This window comes from Fukomys damarensis, unplaced genomic scaffold (assembly GCF_012274545.1).
Source record: "Fukomys damarensis isolate Sample0158 unplaced genomic scaffold, DMR_v1.0_HiC HiC_scaffold_18, whole genome shotgun sequence".
NCBI lineage: Eukaryota > Metazoa > Chordata > Mammalia > Rodentia > Bathyergidae > Fukomys > Fukomys damarensis.
In genome coordinates, this window is record NW_022900930.1 from 417,476 (window position 1) to 438,334 (window position 20,859).

Sequence of the window (20,859 nt, forward strand, 5' to 3'; positions counted from 1 at the left end):
AAAGTGTGTTATGACTAAAGATAGGAACAAACATTTAAAATTACTTCACATCATCTCTCAAACATTCCAAGAGGTTTCAAGTTAAGAAATGTAACCCACTAACTATATAACTACAACTAAAAAAGACAGAGTATGTTTTTAAACTAATGAAGCAATAGAAAAAAACAAGCCAGGTTAGTATAACACTTTTTCTGCATCTTTGGAGATGATCCTATGGTTTTTGTCCTTGGTCCTATTAATATAGTGTACTACACTTATTGATTTGGGTATGCTGAAACATCCCTGGAACTCTGGGATGAATCCCACTTGGTCAGGGTATATGATCTTTTTGGTGATCTTCTGCATTCTGTTTGCCAGTATCTTATTAAGGATTTTTGCATCTATGCTCATTAATGAGATTGACCTATAGTTCTCTTTTTTGGTTGGGTCTTTCTCTAGTTTTGAGATCAAGGTGATTCTTGCTTCCAGGAATCAATTTGGGAGTATTGCTTCACTTATAATTTCATGGAAGAGTTTAAACTGTAGTGGCCATAGTTCTTTTTCTAAATGTCTTGTAGAATTCAGCAGTGAAGCCAGCAGGACCTGGGCTTTTCTTAGTAAGTTTTTAATTACATTTTCAACTTCATTGATTGATATTGAGTTGTTTTGATTTTTTAGGTCTTCTTCATTCAACTTTGATAATTCATACTTGTCTAGGAATCTGTTTCTTCTGTGTTTTCCATCTTATTGGCATATAGGTTCTCAAAGTAGGTATTGATAATCCTCTGGATTTCTGCTGGGTGTCTTCTAATTTCACCCTTTTCATTCCTAATTTCATGGATTTGGGTCTTTTCTTTCCTTTTTTTGATGTTTCCCTAAGGGGTTGTCTATTTTGTTTATGCTCTCAAAGAATCAAATCTTTGCTTCACTGATATTTTTGTGTCATTCTCTTAGTCTCTATTGCATTGATTTCTGCTCTGATCTTTACAGTTTCCTCCCTTGTATGAGCTTTGGGTTTGTCCTGCTCTTCTTTTTCTAGAAGCTTGAGGTTCAGCATCAGGTTGTTTATTTGAGCTCACTCTGTTTTTGTAATATGAATATTCACTGCTATGAGTTTCTCACAGAGACTATTTTGTGTCCCATAGATTCCGATATGGTGTATTGGCATTGTCATTTAATTGCAGAAGCTGTCTGATTTCTCCTTTCATTTCTTCTGTGACCCATTGGTTATTCAGAAGTGTGTTCAATTTCAATGTGTTTATGAAATTCTTGCAGTTTCTCTTGCTATTGATCTCCAGTTTCACAGCACTATGCCCTGATAATATACAGGGGATAACTCCAGTTCCTTTGCCTTTGCACTTACTTAAACATGTTCTATGAGCAAGTATGTGGTCTATTTTGGAGAACAATCCATGTGCAGCTGAAAAGAATGTGTATTCTGAATTTGTGGAGTGGAACACTCTGTAGATATCTGTTAAGTTCATTTCTTCAAGAGTTTGAGTTCTAGTATTTTGTTGTTTATTTTCTGTCTAGTTGATCTATCTATTGTGACAGTGGCATACTGAGGTCCACAACTACTATTGTATTAGTGCTTATTTTATTTTTCATGTCCATTAGTATTTGTTTTATATAGTTCAGTTCACTAGTATTTGGTGCACATATATTTATGATTATCATCTCTTCCTCTTGGATTGTTCCCTTTACAAAGATATAGTGTCCTTCTTTGTCTCTCTCAATCAGTGTTGATTTGAAATCCATTTGGTTTGCAAATAGGATAGGTATTCCTTTTTTTGGGTTCCTACCGCATGGAGTATTGTTTTCTACCCTTTAACGTGTTTTATGTTTTTTAAATTAAGTGTGCTTATATGCAGCATATTGTTGGATCTTGCTTCTTGACCCATTCTGCCAGTCCACTTCTTTTGATTGGTGGATTAATGTCATTAACATCAGTGATATGTATTGACTTATCCTTGTCATGACCTTTTCCTGTTGTTGGACTCTTTCCCTTTACATTTAATGTCTTTTTGTTCCTGATAGATTCATTCTTCTGGGCTTTTTTGAGTTGTGATCCTCATTGTTTTTTCCTAGAATATTGTTTAAAACTTTTGGAGTGTTGCTTTGGTATTCAGAAAGTTCCTCAGGTGCTCTTTTTCAATAATAAGTATCTTATTTTTCCATTTATTTATTTATTTAGGTACCAGGGATCAAACTCAGGACCTCATGCTTGCGAGGCAGTCAGTAGCACCACTGAGCTAAATCTCCACCCTCTCCATCAATTTTGAAAATAGTTTTTCAGGATACATCAGTCTGGGTTGGAGGTTGTTTTTGTTTATGGTTTGAAATATGTCACTTCAGGCTCTGCTTGCCTTGAGGGTTTGCTTTGAGAAGTCTGCTGTGGTTCTGATGGTTTGTTTCTTTTCTCTAACAGCTTGTAGGATTTTGTTGCTCTGTTGGGCTTCTGGAATCTTAACTACTATACACCTATGTGTAGATTTTTTTTTTTTATCTTGGTAGTTGGAGTCCTCTGTCCCTCACTTATCTGTATGTCAAGTTCTTTTCCCATACTTGGGAAGTTTTCTGCCATTACTTCTGTGAACAGTTTTTTTTAATGTCATCTGCACTCTCTCCTGTTTGTTCGTTTTCTCAGATCAGTCTTATGTTATTGTTCTTTGCATCATCTAGCAGCTCCTGGGCTAATTTCTCATTCTCCCTTAGTATTTTTAAGAAATTTTTCTTTTCTTACTCACTGATTGCAGTCCTTTATATCTGAAATTCGGTTCTCACATTGCCTTATTCTGCTATGTAAACTTTTAATAGAATTTTAAATCTGGAAATCTGTTTGCATCTGTTTTATGGATTCCATCTGTTTCCTGTGTTGGGATTCTATCATATTTCTCAGTTCCTTTATTTATTTAAATCCATGTCTGCTCTTGATTTATTAACCATGTCTTATACTATGAACATAATCTGTTGTTATCTGAGAAATTATTTCAGATTTCATTTTTTTAGATCCTCTTTCATTGCCAGTTCAGGGAGTCCATGTGATTGGGTATCAGATTGTTACACCATGTTGCCCTTTGGGGTTGCCTTAGGTGATCTGGAAGTCTGATTTTGAAACTCATTTATGTGTCCTCTCATTTCAACAGGTGCAGCCTGCTATGCCTCAAAAAGTTGAGGCAACTTTTTGCTCACCCAGCAGTCTTCAATTTTCAGCAAGCCACTGAGAAGCCTTTTCTCTGCTGCTCACCATGGCACCATTTACTGGATTCATAGTGGTGGCCTTCTGGATCCCTGTGCTGTCCTGTTGTCCAGACAGGGTTCTGGCTGGGGCCTGTACACACCTGGGATGGTATCTAGGCATGCATGCCTCTGGCTACAGCCTGCCCTCCTATGTAGCTATTGTCTGGGATGGCCTTTGGCTGGGGGCTGTGCACCTCAATTGCTGGTGTCTGTGTGGGCTTCTTACTAGGTACTGTACTCATTTACCCATGGCATCAGGGAAGGCCTGTGGCTGTTGGTTGTGCCAGTACCACACTTTATCCATTTATCTGTTGATGGGCATATGGGCTGTTGCTAAGTTTTAACTTTTTTATGAATTTCCATACTGATTTCCATAGTGGTTGTATTAATTTACACTTTCACCAACAATGGAGAAGATAATTTCTACCACACAGCCTTCCTAACATTTGTTATTATTTGACTTTTTAAAATGATGGCCATTCTTTCTGGTGCAAGATGGTATCACAGTGTTGTTTTAATTTGCATTTCTCTTATGGCCAGTGATAATGCACTTTTTTCATGTATTTATTGGCCATTGGTACTTAATTTGAGAAGCGTCTATTCATTTCAGATGCCTATTTCTGAACTTTTTTTTAAATTTGGGGGGTCTAACTGTTTTTTTTTTTTTAGTTACTTATGTGTTCTAGATATTAGTCCTCTGTCTGAGGAGTACCTGGCAAAAATTTTTCCATGCTGTAGGTTGTCTCTTTACTCTGTTGGTGGTTTTCTTTGCTGTGAAAAAGCTTTTTAATAAGATGCGATCCCATTTGCTGATTTTTGGTGTCATGTCTTGTGCAACTGGGGTTTTGTTCAGAAAGTCTTTGCCTGTACCTATGTCTTTGAGTTTTTCCTATTCTTTCTTCTAGGATATTGTTTGTTTTAATTTTAAGTCTTTGATCCATTTTTGTGTTAGTTTAGTGCATAGTCAGTAATAGGGGTCCAGGTTCAATCTTTGGCATGTGGAAAGCACCAATTATTAAAGAGGGTATCTTTTTCAAAGATAAGGTAGCTTTGTGTGCCTGCAATTTTTTCTGAATCCTCTATTGTGTTCATTTGATTCACAAGTCTGTTATTTTTATTGTTGTTTGCCAATACCATGCTGTTTTCATCACATATTAGTCCTCTGTCTGAGGTATAGTTCCTAAAATTGTATTCGCATTCTGTAGGCTGTCTTCTCACTTTGTTAGTAGTTTTTTTTCCTGTGCAGAGGCTGTTTAATTTGATGTAATTCCACTTGTTGATTCTTGTTGTTATCTCTTGTGCAACTGGAATTCCATGCAAATATTCTTGCCTATGACAAGTTCTTCAAGCTAACTCTGGATCTTCTAGCACTTTAGCATTTGTAACTGTTTCTTCCCAGACATAAGAGCAGTTTTCATGACTGGTCCTTCATGTCTGTGGCATGCATATCACACACACACACACACACACACACACACACACACACACACACACACACAACGTTGTTTCTATGAGTCCATGATGCCTGCTGTGAATTTTTCATCCATATAGGTACTTCTGCTCTGGAATAATAAATTCTTCTTTCTTTTTAACATTTTTTTGGTGTCCTGCACAAGAGTTTCACATCTAGATTTGGCATCCCTGTCAGATTAGAATTGAGAAATATTCTAAAAAGGAGACCTGCCAGGCATGGTGGTACATGCCTGTTATTTCAGTAGTCAAGAGCCCAAGGCAGGAGGATTGCTATGAGTTAGAGGCCAATGTGGACCATATGGTGAACTGAAGGCAGCAGAAGCCCAGCCAAAGGCCTGGGTCATATGTCCAGTAACCCCTGGCTACCTGAACTGGACTGCCTGCCACTATCTGCCTGGCTCAGTGGGATCATGGCTGAGCCTGGCCTCCAGCAGCCCAGTGTCAGCACTCTGCCTGCCTGGCACCCTCAGCCTGGCCTTCTGTAGAAGATGGCTTAAAGAGATGAAAAGTAGAGACCCCTCAGGAGGACATGGCCAGAATGCTTCTGAAGGATGGTAAATCTAACTAGGGCAGTGACAAAATAGGTAGAAAGAAGACGAAAAGGATACTGGGAGCTTTGGGTAGTGGTGCATATCTGTAACCCCAACATTCGGGAGTCTGAGGCAGAAATAAAATCCCAAGAAAGTAGAAGGCACGTTGTATTAGAGAAATAGAAGGGAATGAAGGGGAGGAAAAGAGAAATATTATCCACTAAAAAGTTAAATTCTAGTCGCTCAACTTACTTCTAGTTCATTTCCCCTGCCATTGTGTTTAAAGTTAGAGGAGAGAGGAGAGAATCTTCATAAATGCCTGGTCCAGAGCTCAGGAGAGAAGAGAGATTAAGGTTTCTGATGCTTCAGTGATGGTTAGTAGTTTAATCCATGAAGTCAGGTAGGCTCCTCAGTCGTTCTTATCTGGGTTGTGTGTATGGGAGAAAGGTTGGTCTAGTTTACTTATTACTGGATTAAAAACCACTCCCAAACTTAGTTACATACCCAAGCATTTACTTGGCCCATAATCTTGTGGGCCAAGTATTTGGAAAGGGATGGTACTTACTATAACTTGGAAAGGCTTGCAACACGGTGCCTGGCCAGGTATCTGATCTAGTGATTACTAAACTAGTCCTTTAAAAGAAAGAGAAAAAGAAAAAAGAGCTAGGAAGTATATAAAAGAAAAAATGTGGGGTTATTACCCAGAGAAAGACCGAATTGTTAACTGCTTATTTTCCTCCCTTGAATACGTAAAATTAAACTCAGTCATATTCTGCAGCCGGAACCATCGAGCCCCCTACTGGCCCTTGGACAGAAGAAAGTGTTTCGCCAGGAAAAGCAGCTTTATGTGGTTGGTTCATTTTTGGATGGTGGAAATACCCCAAGGAGAGTTTAAAGTTCCATCCTCCAGGTTCCTCCCTTTCCCATGGTCTCCTTTCCGTGGAAACATCAAGATAGGCAGCAAGAAAGCACAGCCACTGGCAGCCAAGTCCTTAGCACCTTAGCCCCCCCCCCCGCTACCGGATGAGGTACGCAGTCAATGGACACCCCCCCCATGACTCTGCGCCAGGCCAATCAGCGCGTCGGTTTGGCCGCTGGGTCCGCCCCCCTTACGAAAACTCTGTGGCCTTTCAACCGCCAGGCGAGGAGCGCTGGGGACGGCGGCTGAGCCAGTTATAGGTCCGGAGCGTTGGGGACGGCGGCTGAGCCAGTTATAGGTCCGGTCCGGTCCGCTTTGCCTTGTCCCCCCCGTTAGCTCTGCTCTGGAAAGAACATTTCCAGGAGATGGGGAAAGAAAAGCCACAGTAAGTGTAGAAACCCAAGTCAGGAAGTATGATAATGGAATTTATAGATGGTTCCCTATCTTTTCATCCAGATGACACCTGGGATACAGGGCTGGGTAACAGTGTTATGTTATGTTTTATTTGCTGTTGTTTATAGAAACACGTGGGGTTTTTTTGTATAGTTCTTTGTGAAAAGATTAAATAGTGAAGGGTAAATGAAGAGCAGGCTTTTAAAAACGGAAATTTGGGGGCGGGGTATTTAGCTCAGTGGTTCTGGTGACTGCCTCGCAAGTGCAAGGACCTCACTTCCATCCCCGGGACAAAAAATAAATAAATAAATAAAAAACGGAAATCTGGGGATTTAGCTCTGTGGCACCGTGCCTACCTCACAAGCACAAGGTCTTGAGTTCGATCCCTGGTACCCAAAAAAAGAAAAGAAAAAAAAAGTGCTGTACTGCAGAAAGGAAACATTGTGTGTGTGTACGTACGTACGTACATGGCCTCACTCCTGTATTTTATGGATCGAACTCAGGACCTTGTGCTTGTGAGGCAGGTGCTGGAACCACTAAGCTAAATCCCTGGCACTCCTGTATTTTAAACAAAGGCACAGAAATTGCTAATGGCTCTGCAGTACTGGTTCAGAAGCCTTTCTATTGATGTGCTATGAGAAGTATGTAAAATAGACTATTTTCTAGTGTGGTTTTTTCAGTAGGAAAAGTGTGGAGTTTCTGTGAGCTAATGAGATCTCCCCCGTAGCCTTAGCTGACTGAACCTCAACCCACAGCTTAATACCAAGAGTGGAAGCTGCAAAATCCATGCTCCAAAGAAGTGGAATCTTTAGATGTTATAATTATTATTATTATTTTTTTAGGACGTTGTCTTGATTTGCCAAATCACACATACACTTTCTCTCCAAGAAACTAGTACCATCTTAGGCACTTGACTATACCAGAAGTGTAAATTTGATTCACAGTTGAAATAATAACAGTCATCTTAGGTGAATAATTTAAACAATTATTTCTGCTTGTTGTTTTACATTTTCTTTTTTTCTTGTTTTTCTTTTTTGAGGCACCAGGGACTGGACCCAGAGCCTTTTCATTGAGCTCAGCCTCTCCCTTCTTCCTTTTGTATTTGGCACAAGTTTTTCTTAACTTGCAACTGTTAGGTAAAAAGATCAGAAAACCAGGACCAGACTAGGACCATAACAAGCCGTTATTATGGGGAGGATCTGCCAGGTTGACTCCATACAAAGGAGAGAAAGCAACATGGCAACACAGGAAGCTTCTTTTGTAGGAATGGGGTGGGGTTAGCCTGAGCTGGGGTGGAGTTGAGTGAGGCAGTATTAAGGGTTTGGAGGAGCCTGTGACATCACTAGCTGTTAGGAGATAGCAAGTATCAGGTTACTCTTTGGGCAGGAGAAGAGGCATGATGGGAAGAAGAAGCCTGTCCTTTTTTGGGAGAAGCCATATTTGAACATGGAGGCTGCAATTTCATGTGGCAGCCATCTTAAGGCAAGGGAAATCTTAACAGCTGTTATGTGGCCCATGCTGGTCTTGAACTTCAGATTCTCCTGCTTCAGCCTCCCAGAGGGTTACAGGTATGTGTCATCGTGCCCTGCACGGCGCATATCCATGTTTATGAGGGCAGTTGTGGTGTAGTAAAACATGGTGCTTTTAAGGGACAATATTTGAAAGAGAAGTCATTGAGAAAAGTAGGGTCAGGATTTGGTTCACTCCCTTTTGGTGTACACCATCTTCAATCCTATAGGTACTTGAAGAGTCAGCTAGAGAAATGTTGACCTGAAACCCAGGTCACACTGAAAAACCAAAAAGAAGCCAAAGTTCCTCCGTTTTAGCTAAGCCAGATTAGATACTCCATTATTTGGACTGACCTTTAAACTCTACAGATAGCCTTCCATTGTCGAAAAATAGATTAACCAAAAACCAGGTTTTTCAGAAATTACAACTGAACAGTTTCCAGAAATCACAACTGGGCGGTTTATTCCAAAAACTACAGCCAGGTCAAAATATGGCAAAACCCGCTGTGACAGTTAGATGACTAAAATAAATCTCCCACACAAACCCCTACCCACGCCCAAATAATAGCCACTAAGTTTAAAACATTACATCTTATAATATCCAATAATAAATGTATAGGCCAATAAAATCAACAAAAATTATTAAAAAACCAATAAAATAAAATTTCAAGCCACCCAAACCCTATAAAAATAGGCTAATTTCGTGGGTCAGAACTTCCAATTTAAAGCCGCTGTGTCGGTGACACTGGAAGTCCAGACTTGAGCTTACAATAAACTCCTCATATATTTACATCAAAAGAGTTTCCTGGTAGTCTTAAAAATTTCACAACTTAGACACAACACACACAATTATAATCAATAATGCCTGATCTCAAGATTGTGGTAGAAAGCATTTGGGAGGAATTTAATGGAGGAATAGTTAACTGCTTATGGAGTCTTTCCCCCCTCATGATAGCAGTATAAGATAAATTAGGACAAGGTCATTTTTCCTGTTATGAGTAGCTGACTTATAAAAATTGTTTTTACTCTCTGTGAAGTATTTGTATTTTCTAGTTAATTATGTTGATACTTTGCCGCATTACAGTTAATGTTTTGAAGTTGTGTTATGTACGTGTACAAACACTTCATGATGCACTGCGAATATGCACTAATGAAAGTAGAAATTAAAACAAACATTGACATTTAGAGTCTGTCACCTCTCTTTTTAAAAGGTATTTATATCTCAAGCAGCCCAGTTTTCCAACTGTTGACTAGAATCAGGTCCCATTCAATATTCTGTGTTTTCAGAGATATTACAGGTCTCTGGTCTGGTTTGAATTACCTTTGCAGAAGGTGAGCAGATGAGGTAATAAATGCATACCCATTCACCTTTGGGTCTGTGTCTTGATATTTACTTTTTGCGATGCTGGGGTCTGAAGTCAGGCCCTTTGCACAGAGCTACACCCTCGACCCTTTTAAATTTTTAAAAATTTTGTGACAGGTTCTCACTGAATTTTTCCAGGCTGGCTTGAACATGGATCCTCCTGGCTGTTTTCCTAGAGTGCTGAAACTAAAAGTGTGTGCCTTCACACCTGGCTTGTGTCTTGAGTCTTTCCTAAAGCAATATCCCTTCAAGTTGAAAACATGGGCAAGAATTATGGCCTGTCTTTTTCATTTTCAGAGGCTTGCCTAGGGAGAAAAACTCAAAGTTGAGCAGCAAATTATGAAAATTTTCAGAGGGCTGCAATGTTTGCCCTATTTTGTTATAAAGCATAGTCAGCAAATCAGGTTAAGGAAGGGATTTCAAGCTATTAAAGTTAGTGTTACATTTTGATACTGAATACTGGAAATAAAGAGAAGAAAGTATCTTCTGGTCAGAAGTTCTGTTGAATTGATTAAATTCACAATTTAATCATGAACTACCCCAATCAGATACTGTCCAAAAACTGCTTTAGACTTATCCAATTTCCTCACTAGTGAGTGGTTTTTAACTTGTTTCTCAGATTTTGTAGCAGTGAGGTCAGAACCTTCTTCCTAAGTGAAACTACTGCTTTTGTTGCATTTATTACACAGATTGATTCTTTATTAACTTGAGCCGATGATTTAAACAAAGTAAATTGAATTAACCCACCCTACAAAAGTAAAGAAAAAACAACTTTTAATATTATTTCATCATGTTAAGTATAATTTTTATAAATACTAGCTTGATATTAGATGGTAATATTTCCAAAACCCAAGGGATTTCTTTTACTTCACTGTATTTATTTCCTGTTTGAAGATACAAACATACCAAATAACTGGAGTTTAGCTTTAAAAGCTTCTAGGAGTTTCAAGTTTAGACCCTCCCCCCGGCCTTTTTTTTTTTTTTTTTTTTTTTTCTATTTTTTTTTTTTTTGGTACCAGGGATTGTACTCCGGACCTCAAGCTTTCGAGGCCGTAGTGGAACCACTGAGCTAAATCCCCACGTTTAGCTGCTCCTTGGGCAGTTTTAGGGATGAAGGTATAGGTTTAAGTTAAATGTGCAGCAATCTGTACCTGTTAGAGTTTCCATTTCTGCAATGTGAATTTAGGCTCCAAGTAGTATGGGTGGGCTTGTTCTCCCAATTTGTGACTGAACTTGGATTTATGTCTCCTAGAAATTTGGGATAGTTTATATTTGGAATGGTCCATGAGAATGTTGTTTCTGTTCACAAACCTAAGGACTAAAGAGTAGAAAAATCACTTAGTCATTTCTGTAGTGTGGCACACCTAAAAGTGTGCATGACTGAACGAATTGAACAGACTGATTATATTGAGTACCAGCCATTCTGACCAAGGTTCATGTCTGACATGTGGGTCATGTCAAGGAAGATCAAGTACAGGATATTGTTGAGATCGGCTGTGGATTTTTTGGATACCTTCTGAAATGCAACATAGGTGTGGGTATTTTCACCTCCCCTTTAATGAAGGAAAGTCAAGCAGGTAACATAAAAACACTAAAGTTTAGGACAGCAGGTATGCTCATTTCTAATATGTTTGTCTTTTTTAACAGGACAAATTTAATTTCACCTGGTGAAAGGGATGAGATGTAGTTTTCAGTAGCAAGTCTGTTGATAGGTAAGTGAGCACATCTTTAGGGAAGCGAGATTACTCTTAGGCAGAGATAGTGTATCCAATTCTCTGCTCCCTGTGGGCCGGAGGATGATGATGAATGATGTCAGGGATCCGAGAGTGAGAAATGACCTGAGTGTAGTTCAGTGGAAAGAACAAAGAAAAGTTTTCTTTAGTGGGAGGGACTGTTAAGGATGGCCAGTGGGGGGCACCCACATTTAGGGATGCATATGCAGGCTTTCGGGAGCTATTTGTTGTGTGAAAATGAAACAGTATGCTTGCTGCTTTTAGCTAGGTCTCTGACTAGTGGAACAGACATGACCTGCTCTTTTGCTTCCCTGCACTCTAGCTTCCTGGGGCAAAAATCTCTTTCCTATTGTGTTCTCAGTTTCCCAGGTTTATTTTGGTTAACTCAGGTCCTATCCCAGCTGCCTAGTGTTTGTGTGTGCCATGGTCTCAGTAGGATATGCTCACTGGGAAGTGTGTTAGCTCATTCACAGTGTGAAGGCGCCACTGTGCCATATCACTGGCTGTATCTCCACAACCTCACTTCCTGTGGTGCGAGGGTCTGGGTCACTGCAGTGCTTTTGCTGTCTCTTTGTCATCCCTTTCTCCATTTAGAGTATCTGGCACAAATGTCATTTCACTGGTAGCAGGTTATACGAGTTTCCTACTGGGACAGCTACCAGATTTACTTTATTCAGTCAGAATTGAAAACCCAAAGTTTAAAGTGTGTTGCCTCCTCTCCCACAAGTGAGATAATAGATGAGCAAATATTGGTGTTCAATATGTGTGGATTCCAATACCCTGAAGCAGAAATTACCTCAGATAGACTGACTCTTGAATGTACCATCTCTTCTCCAAAATATGTCTTCAACATCGTCTGTGATAGAAAAGGAGCTTTTGTCAAACAGAGTCTTTATCTTTTTCCACGATTACTATGAGGAGTAGACTAGGAAACAAGGAGACATATCTTCTGCAAATGGCAAGGAGTCCAAGAGATAGAGGGAGAAGGGTGGACTGGGAAATAAAAAGAGTTAACATAAGTTGTGTACGTGTGTCACCTCCCCACAATAGCATGATCATTGTGTATGTCACACATTCTCATGCAAATTTAACAAATTTAAAAAGTATTTGAGAGACTGACTACAAAAACAGACCATGACTGGCCTGAGAAAAGTTCTCTCTCAGCCTCTGAAGTGATCGGCCCACAAAGATCAGGACCAACTTCTCTAATGTTTAGCCCTCACACTCCGACGATCAGCCAGAGAGCCACTCAGCAACTGTGTTCTGTGTAATCACAGAAAGCTATAGGACAGCAAAGAAAACTTGAATTCTGAGGCCAGTTTTGTCTTAAATAAATGTAGCACTCCAAATAAAATGATAAAAGCAATGCTGTTTTTTTAGCTTCAATAGTCAAAGTTTGTGGCAGTTTCATAGTTTTAAAAAAGTAAAATATTAAACCTGAAAGCAGCTTGTACTTTTTTTACACAGAAGTCAAAACTCTGATTTGCAGAGATAAAGGACAGGATATAGCTCAGGGATAAAGCATTTGCTTAGCATGCCTTCGAACCTCAGCAATACATATTTATCTATCTACATCTATACATCCACATATATCTATATCTATATCTATATCTATGGAAAGGTATTTTAGGTCCTGTGTAAACTGAGCCTGAAAGTTTTCGGCACCCTACTTGTGGACTTCCAACTTGCAAAACCGTGACCATTACTGCTTATTTAAGCAATCCAGTGTTCATAGCCCAAACAAATTTGACACTGGCCCACCTGGTATTAGGTAAGAAAACAAATCCTAAGTCTAGCTTTAGGCTACAGCAATTAAATTGTCTTAAATCTTTATTTGCTTATTTTGGTACTGCAGTTGAGCCAAAGGCCTTCCTCTAACAATGAGCTCTATCCTCAGCCCCTCTTTTATTTTATTTTAATTTTTATTTATTTATTTATTTTGGTACCAGGGATTGAACTCAGGACCTTATGCTTGCAAGGCAGGTGTCAGAACCACTGAGCTACATCCCTGGCTACCCTCTTCTATTTTAAACAGAAAGAGGTTGTCATTAAATCACCCAGGCTTGCCTGGAACTTTGTGTTCTCCTGCCTTATCCTGCAGAGTAACTCAGATTGCAGGAGTATTTTAGTGGGCATGGCTTTTTAGTTTGCAACAGGTTTGTGTAATACTTTTATAGTTCATCTCCTTATTTATGGAAAGTAACAAAGATTAGAGGAGGAACCATTTATATTTTTAAGTAAGAAGTAAAAACTTTAACATGTATAAGTCCAAGAGAGGGGTTACTGTGATATCTTTAGCCAAAGCAGCCTTTGAGTCCCTGTCTTCCACAGAGTAAACACAAATCCTGAGTAATAAATTAAGGCCAAGCATGTGTTTGTCCTCTTTCTTTATGGTGGTTCTAAGTGACTCATCCTTACATAACCCATCCCACCAAGATTTTCTCCCCCTTCATCTTAAGGAGAAGTGGATAAAGATCTCTGTTGTTTTTAGGGGTCACCAAGATGCCTGAAGCAGCCTAGTGCCTCAGGACCATGAGAATTGCTTTCTGCACACCCAAAATGCTGTCAACTGGAGTCAGCTTCCTGAGTGACTGGATCTGCATGGCTGCTTGCTCAGGCCCTGGGAGATCACCACAAAGCACCCAGGTGAGGTCTGATGGTTGTGCTGCTGCCTTCTAAACCTGGGGACGTGAGTTAGTGACAAAGCAGGATGAATCCCTGAAGTGGCTAAAGTCAATGAGATTGAAGAAAACCTGGGAAGCAAGGGAGAAAGGAGAGAATCAGCACGCCTTCTCTTCAGGAAGCACCAGGCTGCCTGCAAGTTGCTGAGAATGCATTTCAGTCCTCTATACAACATATCTACTTACAGGCTACATCACGGAGATGTTCTGGAGGAAGCAGACAACGAAAACAAGAACATTTATTTTATGAAGAACAATAAAACTATAGAACTGTAGAACTGGGAGCATCAAACTCCTTAAAACTCTGGGGATTTAGGTTGTGGTTATCACTGTCTATTTCTTCGGAGTGTGTTTCTGTGGCAATGTGAAGATTTTTCTTGGTTGCCGTTGCTGCTGGGCTGCTGACCATCACTCTCCTCTCCAGACACATGAGGACTCTTTTTCAGAGCCAGCAGAAGGCCTGCCTAGTTAACACAGGTTGTGGCTGTGTGTAAAATCCAGTGTTGCCCTCCTCTGACTCCCCCGAGGAGACTGAGGGGGACCCATTGCTGCTGGTCTTCAGCATCAAGAGGATGAGTTAGACAAGTGTAACCTCCCAGACGTGCAGCCAGTGTTTACTCATTTATGGAATTCAGTCCCTTTTACTTGAAATAGCCCAACTGTAAATGGTCAGTTCAGAAATCAGCACTGAAGCTCAGAGACCCTCAAAAAATGACTATTCTTTTTGTTTCTTTTTTTGGCACAGTGATTCACCCTTGTCTTTCTTCCTACCCTCCATGTCTCTCTCAGTGCGACTTGTTGTTTTACCTACATTTGCTCCCTAACTCTTTCCTTGCTGTCCCCCTCCCCTGTGCATCCTGCTAGATACCCAGGGTCCAGCCCTGCTTCACAGAAAACAGTGTTGCCCCACGCTGTCCAACCTGGCTCATCCACTGGGTCTCTCCCATCCTCTCCTGGGAGGCAGCTCTGTGCTCACCTCACATGTTTATCTTGTAGGAGCATCGCTGGTATCTGTGGGACTTGTGTGACTTCTGTATTTTCTGGCTTGCACGCAGGCAGGTTCTCATGCGTATTGTGTTCTTCACATGGGACCTGAGCTGGATGAGGAAAGGAGCTGCTGCCCAGCTGGATCTCTTCCTAAAGTGGTTCTTGGAGCTAGACAGTGTCACCTTTTCCACAACTATGACTTTGTTTATCAGGTTCCTGAGGTTCTTCATTGTTTTGCATTTCTTCCTTCTCTGTGTGGCACTCACTGTGCTATTTTCCATCATGCTCATTAGAATCAGGTAGCGTGGTGTTTTGTTTATAAAGCTCTGCATAGTCTTCTTCATTGCTCTGTGTTCTTCATTGTTCTTGAGCTCCATGTCCCTTTTCTTCAGGTGGTTCCATCAGCATACCTTCATCTTAGTTTTCAGCTTTCAATTTATCAGCTTCACTGCTTTCGTTTTCCTCCATTTTCTCCTCATTGTTGCCATCTTATTTTGTTTGTTTCTCAGTAGGTTCAGGATTGACAAGCTGAATTTCTGTCCGGCCATCCACAGGGTCAATCCATTGCCCTCTCTATGTTGGGTTTTTGTTTATCTGCTGGTCATCAGCAGCAACAGTCTGATGAGCTCCTGCGCCTTCACTGTCTGAGTCTGTGTCCTTATCCTCTTTCAATCAGTGCTTGGTACACACATCTGCTTTGTGTTGTCCGCAGGGTCAGATCTGTTGTTCACGCATTTTCCTAGAGTTTGTGCGTCCTCTGTTCTTCAACAGTAATGAGGTTGTTGACTGTAGAACCTATAATACATCCTTCACAGGAGGTTGTCATCTCCCAGCAACAGACGTAACTTTTGAAGGAAGTTTTAGTTTCTTTGTGTAACGTAGGGGAGGCAGGGTGATCCTCCTTTGCAAGGCTGTCTGTTGAATTCACTTTCAAATGGGACTGCTTTCATAGCATTGCTATGAAATTGTAGGGCTGTGTCTTCGCCCTTTGTCCAGTCCTGAAGCTTCAGAAGAAAATGAAGAAAAGACACTGGGGAGAAGAAGAGTCATGTACTTAAGTAATAAAAGAAGAGTATGTGTGTGCGCTCATGTGCGCGCGAGTGCACACGCACACACACACACACACACACACACACTTTTCCACTGTGCAGTGCCCTACCCTGGTAGCTGCTCACCTGAAATACAAGCTCTCAATCTCAGTCGTGATGAGGTGATGTGAGAAATCCTTCATAGTCAGAGTCTCTGTGGCCAAGAGAAAACACAAGTCTGTGGTCTGTAACTAGTAATTGCCATGGCAGTGTCAGAACCAAGTGATTATGGAAGACAGAAAAGAGAGGAAAGAGGGGCAAGAGTCTATAGGGTTTATTCACTTTCCTCTAAAGTGTGCTATATGCATACCATTTAGGTTAAAGAGCACTTCTTTTGTTGGCAGGAGCATCAATGACATGTGGGTCACTTTCCTCTTTCATTGTGGAGTCTAAAATGATCTCTGTGCTCAGGGAATTCATATCCTCTTTGAGGAGATACAAATCAAGAGACTGGCAGAGGCCAGGGTGTACTTGCAGCAGAAGAGTTTACAAATAATATGAGAGGGCTTAGAAGGGCACCTCATGCTGGCAGGCTGGGAGTGGGCAGGAGACCAGGACTAACCATGGAGACAGATGCCTTCTGATGTGAAAGCTTGATGAGGAAACAGTAGGGACACAGCCATGGGGGCACACAGCTATGATCTCACCACTTGGAAGGCTGAGGAAGTGGGATTATGTGCTCCAGGCCAACCTGGTCTACACAGATAGTCTTGGCCTCAAGGGGAAACAACAAAGGCTGTAGGTGATATTGGAGAAATAGAACTCCCAACCTGCTAGATGTTTAGATGTCCTGAATTTGTATGCTCCAAAATTAAGGAATAAATTTCAAACAACAGCGGCGCTTAAGAATAGGAAAGGTTTATTGAGAAATAGGAGGGGTCTCGGGTAGGTGCCTTTGAGGCTCTTTGCTGTCAGCTGTAATTTATACAGCAAAGTCACAACGTGGGTAAATCATGGGTCAAACTGTAATCCACCTATAGGGTTACAAATATAGTTGCTTAGCTAATATTTATCTACTATGGAAATGAGTTACATAACAAGAATATATAGAAGGAACAGAGGCATGTTTGGGAAAGGATGGGTCCAGTTGCTCCGGTCACCCACCTGGGCATCTGATGCCCAACTGGACTCAGTGGACCAGGAGGTGCTAATTACAGAGTAATTCCATTTTACTGTTTATGCATTAGGGAGGTATTCGAGCCTGGCTATTGCATTTCTGTCTTGAGGCCTGACCTTTTTCGGAGGTTTCTACATCCACAATTTTGATGTCTCTATTTTTCTGCTGACTTCCTTGAGAGCCCCGTACCTCTCAGACTGTATATTTACTCCCACATAACTTAGCTTCCTGTGATATAGGCATGTGGGAGAGGGTACAATTTAATCAAGAATGCTCAGGTGATGCAGCTGTTGTGTGGGGTGATCAAGTGCAGTCAGTACGTGGAGTCAGTGAGGTTTCAGTAGACCTCTCTTTCTACCTGTGCTGAGGAACATGGGTTATTTGCCCTAATCCAGCAAGGATGATGGCACTCATGTGTTGGGCATCCTCACAGACAGTTCAGAATACACTGAAATGTTTCACATGATAGAAAACCCCAAGTCCGATCGCCTTAAGTGCATGGAATTTACTGCTGAGCTCCACTGAGTGTGGGGTCTGTGGGTTTGCAGCAGAGGAGCCAGAGTGCATGTAGTAGAAGAAGGATTTAGGGGAGAGAGGGGACAGTGCATTGGCTGCAACTTGAGACTGCCAGGGTGAGAAAATATGGAGGGCAAGAGCGTCAAGGGGAGATCCTGCACCCATCTGTCAGGGTTGCAGCCCTTTCCTCATGCTTCTCCTTCCCAGGGTAACTTCGCACCACATCCACTGTGGGTGATCTTACAGGTGAGACAAAGCTCCACTTTTCCACAGAAGCAGCCACCGAGCCCTTGTTTCTGAGACAGTTCTCATGTCTCTGTTGCTCCAGTGCCTCTCTCGTCCAGTGCTTTCATTGTGTTTGTAATCTCAGCCTGAAATCCCCCTTCAGGATCCCCTTCTGTGACTCCTCTTTCCTCTTATGGCACCACCCCATCCGTCTTTCAGCAGCCTGGGGGCCGGGCCCTCCTGCAGATCCAGGTCAAGTTCACACTCTCACAGAGATGTTTTCCTCTTGTTTGGCTCAGGTAGAACCTTTATGATTTCTGCTACTATCTAGGAATTATCCTCCAGCTGCCTTTTCCCAGCATCTTTTTGTAAGTGTCTCTGGAGCCTGGCTGACTCCCTCCAGCTGCTTTCTGTGTCTTTCCTCATTATCTCTGTCACTAGTTGAGGGAACAGTTTACTTCTCTGCCCTGTAGCTGATTCTTGCTTACCTGATTGGAATGAACCTTCCTGTTCTTACACATAGCCCTGGCAGTGTGTATTGGTTGAAATCTTAGCCAAACAATTGGACATAATTTCCCCAAGTCCCTATAATTCTATACTGTAGACCCTTGGGCTCAGTAGTACCACTTCTGAAGAGGTATCCTGAGCAAATATATGCAGTGAAAAGTGTAAGCAAGCATACTCATTACTTTATTATTTATACCGGTTTGAAATGACCCAGTTGTCAACATGGGAAAAGAATAAAAGACATATCAAATTCAAAAACAAAACACAGTCTGTCAGATGCTTACCAGTGATTTTTGTCTAGATATCTCTGGTGTTACCTGTGTTTTTCCCTACAGTACCAATGTCTTTCTTTTTTTTTTCCTCTTGCCTATTCTGCATTTTACATCTGCCACAGACTTGCTGCTCCATCTATTGGATGTAAAGGAATTAAGGAATTAACATATATAGAAATTGTCCCAGTGAAAGGCCCTGGTGGTCGAAAAGGGACCATTTCTACAAAGAGGTCAAGTGATGGAATTGACATATTTAAACCACTCTCGGGAGTAGGCATGGTCAGGAAGTGTCAAACGTTGATCCTTGAGTATCTCTTTGAAAATTCAGTCTTCTGGTGAAAAGACCTTGAGGATGCTTTGTAGATGCTTTTCTGGACACAGACAGCATCACAGGATGTGTTAGACTTGTCCTGGATGAAACAACACTTAGGCAAACACTCATAGGAGATCAAAGAAATGAAGAGGCATAAATAGACCAGGTGGAAAGATGGTACAGGGAGGTTTCCTTGCATGTAGACTATTCCCTTTCTTCCAGGAAAATGGAATAGCAGGTGTTTCTGGGCCCCGCAGCACAGAGACCTGCTGCCGAGAGGAATGTTCCAGCCCAGAGCCTGACGCAGCTAACTGAACAAGCCCAACACAACCCCTGAAAGGCTGGTGGCTGATGAAGAGCCAGGCAACAGCTCGCCCTGTCCAGAAAAAGTGGCAGCACCATCGTGCATCATTCACGCGTACTTCTGAGCTTCATTTCAGTGTCATTTGTATGTATTTTGTACATAGGTGAAGGTAGACTTCCCAGGTGCAAAATCAATTGTGAGGCTATTTCAGCAAAAGAAAGCAAATTCCGTACCAGAAAGGGGCTGGGTGGAGGGCTGAGATGGTTTGTCTCGCACAGAGCTGAGCCTCTGCAGCAACCTCATGATGCACTCTTGGCCTTAGCCACTGACACAGCCCAGCCTCTTCGGGAAAGGTGGTTCCCTTCACCTTTCTTTTCTTTTCTTTTTTAGTACTGGAGATCGAACTCAGGACCTTGCACTTGCATAGCAGGCAGTGTCACCACTGAGCTAAATCCCTGGCCCTACCTTCACATTTCTTCTTTCCAATGTGATCTTTACTTGAACATTTTTATATTTCATTGAAAAGCACTGATAATTTTTTATCTATTCCCCACAGTTGTAAAGCCTAGGACTTCTCAAGCTTGGCAGACAAACTCATTCTGCATGACTAAATTTTTTTTGTTTGGTTTTGCTTTCTTTCTTTCTTTCTTTTTTTTTGGTACTGGGGATTGAACTCTGGTCCTCATGCTTGCAAGGCAGGCAGTGGAACCACTGAACTAAATACCCAGACCTTGCATGACTCTAAATTATATGAAAAATCTAGAAACAATCCAAGCCAGAGAAGTCTTCTGAATGCAATTTAGATTATTACAACTTGGATTCCTGTTACTGGATCCAATTACTCTGCTAAGCAGTGCCCAGGCATTGGACATGTTCATTTTATGCTCAATTGGCCTGAAAATGTAGGTTCTTATAATCCCACATTTAGCACTGGAGACACAGGTTTCACACTATGCTGTAAATCCAACTTGTCACCAAGAAATTTTAGAGCCTATCCCTGTTTGCTACCTGATCTCTCCTAACAGATTCAGTGCCATTGATCTCTTATAGCAGTGTGAACCCAGTAGTCAGCAGACACGCAGAGCAGCACAGGCTTTCGCAGTCCAAGCATCTGTGTGTTCTGATCCCGGTGGGCAGAGCTAGGTGAGATGAGTCCTGGTGTACATCTGTACTCCATGCTGCTGACTGTGGCGTCTGTGTACTGTTAAAAAAAAAAAGCCTTAGAGAAGTCAGGTGTCTGTGCTTCCATGTCTACAAAGTATAGTCATCTGTTATATTATTTTCAGAATGGAGACATAAGAAAAACACTTTCCATCAATTCTCAGCAAAAATGAGAACTATATAGGCACACCTATGTTTATAACAGCACAGTTTGTAATAGCTAAAACTTGGAAACAGCCCATTTGCCCATCAGTTGGAGGCTGGATAAAGAAGATGTGGTTTTTCTGTAAAATGGAATACTACTCAGCCATAAAGAATGAGAAATTAGATTCATTCATAGGAAAATGGATACAATTTGAGGATAGACTCCTAAGTGAAATAAATAAGTCACACATGTGTAAATACTGAATAGTTTGTCTGGTATGAAAAACTATAATAGTACATAAGATCCTAATAATATAATTGACAATGTGAAATAGGAAGAAAAAGTCTAAAGGTGTTGGGAAAGTGAGGAGGGTAGGGGGAAGGTAATAAGGGAAAAGAAAAAATA

The 20,859-nt window shown here is 41.2% G+C and overlaps 1 long non-coding RNA gene across 2 annotated transcripts; it reads left to right on the forward strand.

Moving 5' to 3' along the window:
• The first annotated feature begins 5,660 nt into the window (after positions 1 to 5,660).
• Positions 5,661 to 19,578, forward strand: LOC104857291. 2 transcript variants are annotated; one of them, XR_778821.2, is made up of 4 exons: positions 5,661 to 6,401; positions 6,440 to 6,526; positions 11,053 to 11,117; positions 13,630 to 19,578. It is a non-coding gene; the product is annotated as an uncharacterized LOC104857291 (long non-coding RNA). The 2 variants fall into 2 exon arrangements; XR_778820.2 differs by having other exon boundaries at positions 5,663 to 6,526.
• The last annotated feature ends 1,281 nt before the right edge of the window (positions 19,579 to 20,859 follow it).